Here is a 13,258-nt window from a genome sequence, read left to right as displayed (position 1 = left end):
TTCCAGAGAAAAAAAAGTAAATCCAGGAAACACAGCTGGAACAAGTTAGTATCTTAGGCTCTCCACTAATGCTAGAAAAATCATAAATCTATTATTCATGGATAATGCTTAGCTACTTGTGACAAATTGAAGGTTGAGAAAATATTTGCACAAAAAAAACCCATCATACCAGCTAAAGCAGGGCCAAAGTAGAGGTCACTGCCAGAGAATGAGTAGCCTGTCATACTTTTATCAAAAAAGTCTTAACAACATATGTGAGGAATGCATTGCTTGATCTAGGAAAGGTTGTCTCCCTTCTCTCTGGTCTTTCTTTGATTTGCATTGTTGCAATAAATCATGAAAGCTGAAGTCCATGTGAATTTACCCACTTCCATAGCTGGAAGCAAAACTTACAACAGCCAAACTACCAAATAAAAATCACAAGATCATGAATAATGTGGACAGCACAAAACCAAGGAGGTGTGAAAAAAAGTTTTATAAATTAAAATTATGTGTTTTCACAACTGTGGATGTAACATACTTACTTAACATGCATGAGGCCCTGGATTCAAACCACAGCATCATTTTTAAAAATGACATTATTAGTCACAGCCCACATTTACTTCATGATGTGCCTGGGCTCTTGGCGGTCATCACTTATATATCTCTGCATTGTAATATACAATCAAAAGCTTATAAGCTGTAAGTTGTGATACAAAAACAGTTGGGACTGTGATACAAAAACAATGGCAGAATATGAGATTTCTGTGATGAAAAGCTCTAAGGAAGAACTTCACATCAGATTTTAGAGGAAATGATAGCTACGAATTAAGTGTTAGAACCTGAAAGGACAAGAAAGTAAAACCCTGAGATTTTCAGTAAATGAACAAAGCTCATAGTGTTGTTCTTTCTAATAGTGCTGAGGCAATTGTGTCCGTGAGTTGGAGCAGCAGCTCTCTGCACACATTTTTCAGCTATTGTTTTGTTAGCCTGCTTCTCCCGTGACCTGCAATCACTTGCCAACAGTCGTATCAAAAAAGTTTGATTGCTAGAGATTGGCTTTACAGAGGGTTCCAAACTCACATAGGCCTCACCCACTGGCCACAAGATAACAATAGATTGCTGAGTTCCTTCATGCACTGAGAATAAAAACTAGAATATTCTAAGGAACAGTTCAGTGTTATTTTAAGTTTAATCATCTTTTTTTTCACATTCTCTTTCAATAAGAAAAATAACTGCAATAAGTAGCACAGAAAGAAAGTATTATAGCCTTGTCATGCCTAGTCAACTTCCACAATTCATATACTCAATATTTTAAGCTGATTACTAAGGAGCTTTTTGTAATAAAATGTCATTTACCCATTAATCCACTTGGCTGACTCCTGCGAGTTGCTTCAGTGTCAATTCCAGGAAACTTTCCCGGACATCCCAGACGTGCACCCTGGCCCTAGTGGGAGCCCCTCACTACTTCACCCCTACCCAGTGATATTGCCCTTGGGCAAGCACCACTCTGGCTTCTAACTGTTAATTTATGACTTTGCTTGTTTTTCGCTTTTGTCTGTCCCTCCAACTGGCTTCTGGACTTCTCTAAAGATGCTTGCACAAATATAATTACTTGGCAAATATTTGCTAAATGAGAAAGCAGAGAGAGAAAAAAAGAGAGGTGAAGAAATTTAAGGAATCATTGAGACTTTTCCAATCGAATCTTCACTTGTTACATAGGAAATCAGAAGTGTGGTAACTCAAGCTTGTAATCCTAACTATGTGGAAGGCTGGGATCAGGAACAATATAATTTGTGGCCAGCAGAGCAAGACCCATTCTCAGCCAATAAAAAAGCTGAGCATGGTGGTACATGCCTGTTATTCAAGGTACACAGGAAGCATAAACAGGAAGACTGTTACTCAGTCCAGCCTAAGCATAAAATCAAGACCTGTTTCAAAATAATCAGGGCACAAAAGGCTAGATATGTGGCCCGAGTGGTACAGTGATTGCTCCTAGCAAGGTCAACTCTTTCAGTTCAGGAAGAAAAGGGGATAGGGAGAGGGGAGAGGGGAGAGGGAGAGAGGGAAAGAGTGGGAAAGAGAGAGAGAGGGGAAACAGGAAAAGACATTCAAGATATACAGATTTAAGTGATAGAGCCAGCATTAGAAAACCCATTATTGCCAGGCACTGATGGCTCATACCTGTAATCCTAGTTACTCAGGAAGCTGAGATCTGAAGGTCCTAGGTGGAAGCCAGCCCAGGCAGGGAAGTTCATGAGACTCTTATCTCCAATAACTGAGCAAAATGGCAGAAGAGAAGGTGTGGCTCAAGTGGTAAAGCACTAGCTCTGAACATAAAATCCAGACAAGAACATAAGGTCCTTAGTACAGTTTTTAAAAAGTTGATGCTTCCTAATGTAAAATTAAGGTTATCAAATACCAACAATAAGTTCCTAGATATAGATGCCAAAGAATGAAAACTTATATAGCTATAAAACCATACATGAATGCTCACAGTAACATAATATTAACACAACATAATAGCTATAAAGGAGAACCAACCTGAATATCAATTAACTGATGAATAGTAAATTAAACATTGCATACAGCTGAACACTATCTAACAATGAAAAGGAACAAAGTCTTAACGTATGTTGCACACGGATGAACCTTAAAAACATAAAGCTCAATGCAAAGAGGTATATACAAAAGATCATATATTACACAAATGTACTTAAAACATGTAGAATGGGCAGATACAAAGAACAAAAGCAGATCAGCAGGGCTTGGAGCCAGGGTGAGATTGGATAGGAAATAACTTGGTATGGTTCTTATTGGGGTATAAAGGAACATTTCTAAAATTGATAGCAGTTGAACAATTCTGCAAATACACAAAAGTAATTTATGGGATATAAATTATATCTCTGAAAAGCTATTATGAACTATAGTCACCAAGGATAGAAACTGAGTTACCCATCATTTTCAAATCTGAAAGTTCTTATCCACAAATTTTTCTTTCCATATTTAACTGGTAAACTGTAAATACATTACAATTGGGGGAGCGGGGGGAGGATGGGAAGGGATGGGAAGGGGAAATAAAGGAGGAGGCTACAATGCTTGATAAGAAATGTACTCATTATCTTGCCCATGTAATTGTAACCCCTCTGTACAGTATTTTCACAATAAAAAAATAAATAAAAATTTAAAAAAACATTACAAATGCCAAAAAATGCCATGTTTACTTCATCATAATAAGGAAAAGAAAAGCTTTCTCATTCAAAGAAATTATGATGAAAAATAGCTCTGATTTTTTTTTTTTTTTTTTTTTTTTTTTTGGCACTCTGGGCCTAGGCCCTGTCCCTCATCTCTTCAGCTCAAGGCAAGCGCGATACCACTTGAGCCACAGCGGCACTTCCAGTTTTCTGGTGGTTTATTGGAGATAAGAGTCTCAAAGACCTTTCCTGCCCAGGCTAGCTTTGAACTGTGATCCTCAGATCTCAGCCTCCTGAGTAGCTAGGATTACAGGCGTGAGCCACTGGCACCCGGCTAGCTCTGAATATTTTGAGAACTAGTTATTCAGGTAAAGGCTATATGGTCGTTTAACCTGAATGCTTGCCCATCTCACCCCTTCTTGAATAAGAATACATTTCGCTGTGTTTTAGCGATTTCTATTTGTAATTTTAAGTGCTGTAACTTCATATATTCAGAAGTCATCTCACTGACAGGGCATTTATGAAGATGAAGCAAATCCAGAAAAGTAAGTTTCTTTTTCTAAGAACCCTTATACTTTATGCTGCTGTTCTATAGTGAGTCCCTTGCGTACACTGAAACCCACAGACACAGATTCAAAGGGATCTGTGTTAATATGTAAGTTGGACTCCACTAGGAATATACTTAGTCGGTTTATGCTTAAGTAAATGGCATCGCAGTCACTCAGACTCCCAAGATCAAGCCTAAAATTAAGGTAGATGTCATTTCCTTAAGGTATATTTATTTTTTAGATTATACATGCATCATTTTGATCTATTTTTTAATAAAGGATAATTTTACTAGCTTCTTGTCTGCATTTCAACTAGTCTTCAGTTGAATGCCATATACTTAAAAATAGAACTCTAGCTTTTTTTCCCCTAATAAGGAATAACTTCTACATCACTTGAAACATCTCTTTATGAGGATGAGGCTAAAGAAATCCAATTTAGGGTCACATTTCATAAACTTACCATATGGAGGAGAAAACTCTTTTGAATATTTTACAGCTATAAAAATATTGAGTGCTTTCTTTTTAAACTCATTCATTTCAACTGCCAACTCAATGTAATAATACCTAACAAGCTTGTTTTAACAGTAAACTTTTTCAAATTCAAAAAATAGCTAAGGTACCAGAGTTGACAGTAGATACTTAAATTGACTGACAGCACATTTTTATGAATTATAAAATGTAAGAAGAGCATAAAACATGAAAATGGCATGATCTAATTTAAAGATTGATTTGGCATAAATAAGTATTTTTTAAAATTCATCTAAGGCTGAGGTGTGATAGCCCACTCCTAATATAAAAACTCATTCTATATAGTTCACCAGACCCAGGCTAACTACAAAAAATGATGTAGGAGTTTTCTAATGAGTTTTCAGTTATAATTATTAATGCCTAGTGACTGGACTTGTCAGTGGGTCTCACTATGACATTTCCACACGTAAGTACATTGTGCTTTGATCCTATCTACCTTCCCAAATACCAAGTTCCCCTTCTTTTTGGAGAATGAGTTTTGTCATTCCTGGTAGTTGACAACATTCAGGTTAATACTAAGGGTCAGAGAGTTCAAGAAATCCCATTTAAATCTAAAGTAAATTTATATCCCCAACATCAATGAAGATTTGAAAAGCAGATTCAACACATTTGATCATGACACAAAATCAGCATTCAAATATTTCTGTAATGATGCACACTATTCACAAAATAAGGCAAAATGACCATCTGGCACACTGACATGGTACTATACCTGAATACATTGGTGTACCAGAGGAATCTCTTCTGGGATGTTTGTTCAATTCACAAGAAAAACTAGACTGTGTTAAAGGGTTAGAAAGTAAACATTTTCCAGATGCTTTTAACTCATATTTTAAATAGAAATTTATTGCCCCAAAGGATATTTGTAACCAAATTTGGCACTGCTTTCTACCAAAATGGGTATAAACATTTCAAAATAGCTTTTGCAAGGGGGCACTAGTCATTTCTAAAAATAATCTTAACTCCCAAGATGCTTCAACCGTCTAGAAAAATAACCAGCTTTTAAATTGCCTAGATCTCTTAAATCTTTTTTACCCTTGTACTGGGTAGTAAGTCCATGTCTTTGGCACATGGCAATATGAAGCCAATTGAGCTATAGCTCCAGAGTAGCTAAGAATATAGACATGAAGCATATGTTTAAAAAAAATTGTTTTTACAAGAAACTTGAAAGCAATGCCTTTTGTTTAAATGATTTTATTTATTTATTTATTGTTGTTGTTTGGCTCCTGAATTTGTCTCATGCAAGTGATTCAGGCTATTTTTTAATTTACTTTTAAGTGAAGTGGAAATATTGCCCATGTTAGTATTCCAATAACATATGGGGTTTTAAGTATAACATATGAATATTGTTAACTAAATGCCATTTTGAAAAGTAAAAAACATTCGACAGAGCCAGGCACTGGTGGCTCATGCCTGTAATCCTTCCTACTCGGGAGGCTGAGAATGAGGATCGCAGTTCAAATTCAGCCCAGACAGGAAAGTCCATGAGACTCTTACCTCCAATTAAACACCAGAAAAGCAGAAGTGATGCTATGGCTCAAGTGGTAGAGAATTCACCTTGAGCTGAAGAGCTGAGGGACAGTGCCCAGGCCCAGAGTTCAAGCCCATGACTGACCACAAAAAGAGAAAAAAAAAAATTGACAGAACCCAAAAGTATAACAGCTTTCAAAAGGAAAAATGAATCATCCTTCTTAAGGTTCAAGTTTGTCTTTTGCTACAAAACTGTCCTTTTGCTGACAAACTTTGTTGTTTGTATGAAGCACAAGAAGAAAGCAAATCAGAATTGGGAAGTAAGTGAATAAAGGATGTTTTTTTCCTTCAGAACTAAAAAGACTTTCCCTGCTACTCTACTTCTACCTTCCCCTGCCTGTTGGGATTCATTTGCATATACAAAAAGTTTGGGAGCTGGCAAGTGGACACAGGCTCTGTAGAACATAATCATCCTCTGCCAATGGAGGAGTACACAACACCAAGCAGGACACTTTATGACCTGCAGTGGGACTTGGCTTCATTACTAAACACAACCACAGGGAAAACAAGCAAGTGTGAGAAACACATCCAAAAAAAAATCTAACATCTTCCTCTTGTTCATATTTCATAAATGAATATGATCATTTATCTTCTGACACAGCAGGAAAAGAAAGCTGGACAAAAATAATTTCAGAAATTATGGCTGCATCACTTAGAATTACAACTCTTGCTCTTGGCAAGTTGTCAGGAGGACTATTTATCTGTAAATAATTTTATGAAGAACTAATAATAATCACCTGGCAGGACTCCAGTAAGAAGAAAATAAATTCAAATTAATGTATAAAGCACCTGGCAAAGTACTGGCCTTTTTCTTTAAAAAAAAAAAATATTTCTACTTGCAAAAAGAGATTTAGAAGTTCTCACCATTTTATTTAGATCTAAACTAAAAGGACATGCAGGAGTATCACAGTGTGCTTTTAACACAACTCACTTTGTTCCCCTAGGAGAGAAGAGATAAATGAAACCTTGAAAAGTTGTAACTAAACAAAGTCTTGAAAAAATGCCAGGATCCAATCAGATATTTTTGCAATCAGTAATATTTCTGTTCTTCTACCAGGTAGAAAGAACATGAGGAGAGAGGGAAGGAGAGGGAGAAGGAGGAGAAGAGAATGAGAAATCCAACAGATCTAAGATCTTTAAAATTTGATGAAGCCTAGTCTATTATTTTACTATTTACTATTAATTAATATTATGCAATTATCTTTGTCTTAAGAAGAAAAGAATTATGCAATCTAAACAATTAGAGAAATTATTCTATACATGAATAAAGGAGAAGTAAAAGTTGCCTAAAGTAAAATTTGATTTATCTATGGAAATAAACAGGAATTCTGATGAGAACATGAAAATTCTTAGGGTGAGAGGATTATTAGGCCTTATAATTCTAATTAAAATTAAAAATTGAAATACTGGTTTAGAGACTCATAATTATAAGTAGAAATCTTAACTATCACTATACACATTGTTGATATCTTTAAGAGAGTATTAAGACCACCATATTCATAAGTACAGTTTGTGAAATACATAGAAATTATTTCATCTCTCTGGAAAAGTATATAGAGAAATACAGCAAACTACATTTATAAAAACAGTTTTACTTAAGTGTAACTAAGTATCATTCAAAAGCCTTTAAACTGTTAACATTTCATTACTTATATATTTTTCTCTTTGCAGTATTGGGGTTTACATATACATATATATATATATATATTATATCCATATATATACACACGATACACACATACATATAATGTTTTTCTTGGCATTACTGAGTTTTGAACTCTGATACTTTCTAGAAAGAGGCTGTACCTTCAGGCCCTAATGCTAATTTTTTTTCTCTGAAGCAGGGGTGATGGTGCATGCCTGTTATCCCAGCACTCAGGAGGTTGAGGCAGAAAGATCATTAGTCCCAGATCAGCTTGAGCTATCTAGGAAGACTATATCTCAAAACAATCACCATCATCATCATCACCATCATCATCATCTCTGAGTAATTTTTTCTGCCCACAGATATTACATCAGAAGCATCATCTACCATCACATTAAATAAAGGAACTTTATGTATGAAGGTGTTTCATTAAATAAAGGAACTTTATGTATGAAGGTGTTTATACAGACTAAATTCATAGAGTCCCTCCAATCATAGGTAGGTATTCAATTACCAACAAGGTAAGTACATTTTACCTCTTCACAGAGGTAAAATTAAATACTCATGAATCTACATACCCTTTGTTTTTACATTTATGTACACAGTGACTGTGAAGTGTGGAGGTTTAGGTTGGATATCAATTAAAATGATTCCTTCCTTTTCAAGTGTTTGTCCATTAACACTAGTAGTTATTCATTAACTACTTTTCCTACTTAGTAATAGGCAAAGAGATGATAATGATACTCATCCTTGCCCTTTTAAGCCAAGCTGTTAGTACAACCTTAAATGGAACTTGGGTGGCAATATAGAAAATATCTCTTTCCTTCGAAAATAACCAAGTCAATTAAAAAAGATTTTTTTATATTTTTACAAATGGAAATAAATGCGTAATCAATTCAACAAGAAAGAAAATACATCCCACGGCAACCAAATTTGCTATTTTTTCTTGAAGCCCTTACTTAATATAGCCATTCATCATATCTCAAGGCTCAGTTATTTATTCCCATAATAACACCAACAGTTCTGTCATCATAACTAATAAACAAGATTTGAATGAGAAGATCTACATAATCATTTAATAAGAATTTTTTAAGTTTCTGCCAGGTGTCAGGCACTGACTGAAGGCCTGAGGATAAGGAGGTGAAGGAGGGACAAGTTCTCCACTGTCGTGGAACACACATTTCAAGAGAAGAGCAATAAAGGAAGAAAACATCAGGTAATGAGAAGTCCTGCTGTAGAAGTGAAGAATATTGCCATTGAGCCTGTAAGGAAATGGCATTCTGGCCCAGTGGCCTGAGTGTCAGGAACCAGCCATGCATGTAAGCTCCTTCATAAAATTACCTCATTAAGCTCATTCATAAATTTACCTACTTTCCACTGCATTCTTGGCCAAAGTTAGATCCACTGAGGCCAGTAACCACATGTCAGGCATGTCTGTACATTAGTGAATATGCACAATTCACCTGTGATTGATGAATGAGAGTAAGGAATACCATACCCCCCAGCCATTTTCTAGTCCAAATGAGAATTGGTTGCTTATAAAATGACTTCCCAAAAACAACAGATTGATCAAATATGCAGGTATCTTCTCATAAGTAGTTGGCCAGTGGTTAAAAAAATTAAATGGCTTTACTTAGTGTGGTTTACTTCTGATTATTCCTAACAAATAAATGTTATGAAATAGGTTGCAGCAAAGTGAGCTAAATATGACATCCCTGCCTCCAACATTCCATCACTCTTCAATAGCATCCTTTCTCTTTCCATCTAGCAGAGTCACTAGTTTCAAATTTTTCCTGCCTTAAGATATAATCCTCCAAATAATGATGTCAGTGATACTGACAGTATTATACTCAGAAATACAAAAATGTATGTACATATGTGTGTGTATGTGTGTGTGTGTGTGAGAGAGAGAGAGAGAGAGAGAGAGAGAGAGAGAGAGAGAGAGAGAGAGAGAGAGAGAGAGAGAGAGAAAGAGGAGCTTAGAAGTTATCTCTGTCAAGATGATAGCTAAGTATCTAGCTTCGAGTTCAGGCTGTCCTATAGCTGTATGCCGTGTAACATCAAGAACTGAAGCAGAAACTGTCTTACCCCATCTCTGAAATGCAGTAAGAAGCCTATGATTAACAGATAAAACTCACTGGGGTACAGTTTTCAAACAAACAAAAATTCTCCTGGTTCCAAAGCAAAATATAAAATCATAGAGCTCTGCCACAGGGCTCTGCCATTCCCTAAATACTATATATGCTAAAAAAGCAAACTGTACAATGACATTTACATTTCAAAAGGCATAGTTAAACCTGATAGAATGTTGATTGTCAATTCTTTTATAAAACTAAAGATAATAAAAATATATTAAAATAGGGAAATAAGCATGATAGAAATTACTCTCATATTAACAATTAATTTGTGACAAGGGAATCTAATCAGATCCACTGGCCCTTGGATATAAAAGCAACCCAGAAGTTATCATGTAATTTTTCATGATTTTGCAAATATTGACAAAGGAAAATCCTAAATCTACTGTTAGATAGTCACACAAAAAAACTGCATAACTTTCAAACAGTCAAAACAAAGATATCATTCAAGATGGTAATACAAAGTTTTAATACAAATTTTATATTTTAATATAAAACTTTTAATACAAAATACATAATGGCAATACAAAATTTTAATATGCATTTTAATAAAAATCCATATAATAACATATAAAGCACAGTAAGGTATTAGAAAAGACCCAAAGAGTTACTAGAAAGTTATTCCCAGAGCCAGACTAGGAAACACATTATTATAAAAATTCTCTCAAATTCGATCTATAGATTCAAAGAAATTTCAGTCTAACTAAAATTTGTTTTGAGCACTTTCATAAACTGATTCTGTATTACACAGAAGATAAAGGGATAAGAGCACTAGCATTCTTAACTGAAAACAACATAGGAGAACATGTACTACCTGATACCAAAACTTACTTAGAAACCCATTCAAATTAATTAAATGAGCTTGTGATTCAGAAGAGGAATAAACCATCAAAACAGAAAAGACATCCCCAAAACAGATTTTCTGAGTGTGTACACCAGTACCAGGGCTTGAATTTGGGGCCTTGTGCTCTTCCTTGATGTTTTCACTTAAGGCTGACACTCTACCACTTAAGCCACAGAGTCACTTCCTGCCTTTTGCTGACTAATTGGAGGATAAGAATCTCATAGATTTTTCTGTCTGGACTAGTTTCTAACTAGCTTTCTTAGACCTCAGTATCCTGACTACCATTACAGGCATGAACCACAGCCACTGGGCCCAGAAACAGATTTTTGCTGATGTGAAGATGAATAAAAATATAACAAAAAAGATAAGCAAAAGCTGACCTATTCAGCTTGCTTGGCTAGGCAATCCTGTCCTGCAGACTGCCAAATAGATAAAACATGAAAAGGTCAGAGGAGGCCAGCATCCTCTGTATGCTAATCATAGAAACGTCACCCCTTCCCATCTCCTTACATTTTTGAGAAAGAGACTAAACTGATGATAAATCCAAGAGGTAAAACACTAATGGCCCTGAGACAGTGCATTCAAATTCCAGTATGGGGGGGGAGGAATTTTTTAAAAAACAGTAAATATAGAAACTTTCCATAGAAATTTCATTGCATAATCATTTTACATTCTTCACTGAACAACACTTATCATTCACCTGCTTAAAATGTTGGAGATTCTCATTAAGTTTTAGATAAGGAGCTCTTGATTCCAAAAAGTAAAAAAAAATAAAATGCTGCTAGAGGGAGTAAAGGTGGTGGGGGAGCAGGAAAGGGAGTACAGGAGGAAAAAGGGAGAAGCATCTTCCAAAAGAATAGGACATTTGACTGGAAGAGACCCCATGTCCTTCCACAGCAGGACTCATAGGGAAGTGCAGTGTCTGTTACCCAAAGATATAAGCTGAGTAGACAGCACACTGGTGAAAAAGAGCATACCAGTGATTTATCTCAACATCACAGCCTGTGATGTACCTCTCTAATGTGTTTCTCCCATCACCAGCTCCCAGATGAACCTCCTGCCTGCTGCAGAGCCGAGTGTCCCTATTACTGTACTGACAGTCCAAATCCCCAATACTTTACTAATGAATTCCCACCACTGTCTGTGTCGCTTGCTGGACAAATACAAGTCTTCAATTCCTTCCAAGCCTCTAATTTTGGGAAAAATCCATTCCTGTTTTACATGGGGAACACATCAATTGACCCCAGTTGTGCAGACCTTAGTTTATGGCCTCCTAGAACTGATCTAAGTGTTGCACTTTGGTTGCATACCCAGCCAGAAATTTAAATACAACCCTTCTTAATATAAGCCCTAGGGCGAGAGGTATAGTACATTTATACAACATTGTCTACTTACCACAAGGTCCTGGGTAACATCATGGCACTAAAAAAGTAAATAAATAACCACTAAACCCAACAGCTCTCATAAAACCCACCTTTTATTGCTCTTCCTCATTCCTATATGAGTGAATGGTGAAAATCTATGAGGAGGAGAAATGTACTCATTACCTTGCTCATGTAACTGCAACCCCTCTGTACAGTATGTTCACAATAAAAAACGTATTTAAAAAAACCTGTAGATGACTTATAAGGTTTCAAAAAACAAAAAAAACACGCAGTTATTTAAACTCTCAGCTAAGCTCACATGCAGAGTCCCTCATTCTGTTCACAACAGTCAAAATTAGAGATGGCCACATTTTGAAATACACTTCTCATACTCAAAAGATGTTTTTAATATTATATTTACTAATGTTCCTTAATGCTTAAGAATTTCTTTTTAAGGTACCAGTGGTTCACCTTGTAATCCTGGAAAACCTGGAGAATTATGGTTGAATCCAGGCCATGAAGAAAAATCTGAGACACTCTATCAGTTAATCAGAAAAATGCTGGATTGGAGGTGTGCTTCAAATGGTAAGAGTGCCAGCCATGAGCCAGTAAGCTGAGTGAGATCCCAAGGCCCTGAATTCTTGCCTCATACTGGTACAAATACAGATCGTAAAAAATGGTGGTTTATTTCAGCTGTATTTGCAGGAAACAAATTGTTTTTTTAAAAAATAGGCCATATTTGGAACAGAAGACTAATAATCCAGAGTTTTCAAGAGAATATAAATGATATAAGTTATCTAAGAGAGAACTAAATATATATTTTTTTCTTAGAATAGTAATAGTTTAAGACCATAAACATACATCTTATCTTGTATTTTATATAAGCAATTAAAATATAGTACTTACGATAAACAAAAAGATGTTAGTATACTGAAGTGACATTTTCAGAGTATAGAAACACAATGCAGGGGCTGGGAAGGTGGCTCAGTGGTAGAGTGCTTGCCTTGCATGCATGAGGCCCTGGGTTCAATTCCTCAGCACCACTTAAGCAGAAAAAGCCAGAAGTGGTGCTGTGGCTCAAGTGGTAGAGCGCTAGCTTTGAGCTGAAGAGCTGAGAGACAGCGCCCAGGCCCAGAGTTCAAGCCCCATGACAGACGAAAAGAAAGAGAGAGAGAGACAGAGACAGAGACAGAGACAGAGACAGAGAGACAGAGAGAAAGAGAGAAATAAAGAAAGAAAAAATAAGACAGACAGACAGACAATGCAAACTACAGACTCAATGATGTGGACAGACATATATTTCATGACCCCATAGAGAGTATGCCAGACATCTGACGGCTAGCACATGTACAGTGGGTCCTGTAGAAATGATTTTATGTGTTTTTGACTGAGAAACAAAGAAATAAAGAAAGCAAAAGAGTGTTCATAAATTTGCTGTGAAATTAACTGAAGACATGAGACGAGACAAACACGCTTGAGAGAAGCAGACAG

The 13,258-nt window shown here is 36.0% G+C and overlaps 1 protein-coding gene across 11 annotated transcripts in view; it reads right to left on the bottom strand.

Moving 5' to 3' along the window:
• Ppp1r9a (protein phosphatase 1 regulatory subunit 9A) overlaps positions 1-13,258 on the bottom strand; it is a 265,581-nt gene that overhangs the window by 214,836 nt on the left and 37,487 nt on the right. The window lies entirely within an intron of this gene.

The sequence above is a fragment of the Dipodomys merriami genome, unplaced genomic scaffold (assembly GCF_024711535.1).
Source record: "Dipodomys merriami isolate MVZ:Mamm:240054 unplaced genomic scaffold, mDipMer1.0.p SCAF_5, whole genome shotgun sequence".
In the NCBI taxonomy this organism is placed as follows: domain Eukaryota; kingdom Metazoa; phylum Chordata; class Mammalia; order Rodentia; family Heteromyidae; genus Dipodomys; species Dipodomys merriami.
This window is presented reverse-complemented; position numbering and strand designations above follow the sequence as displayed.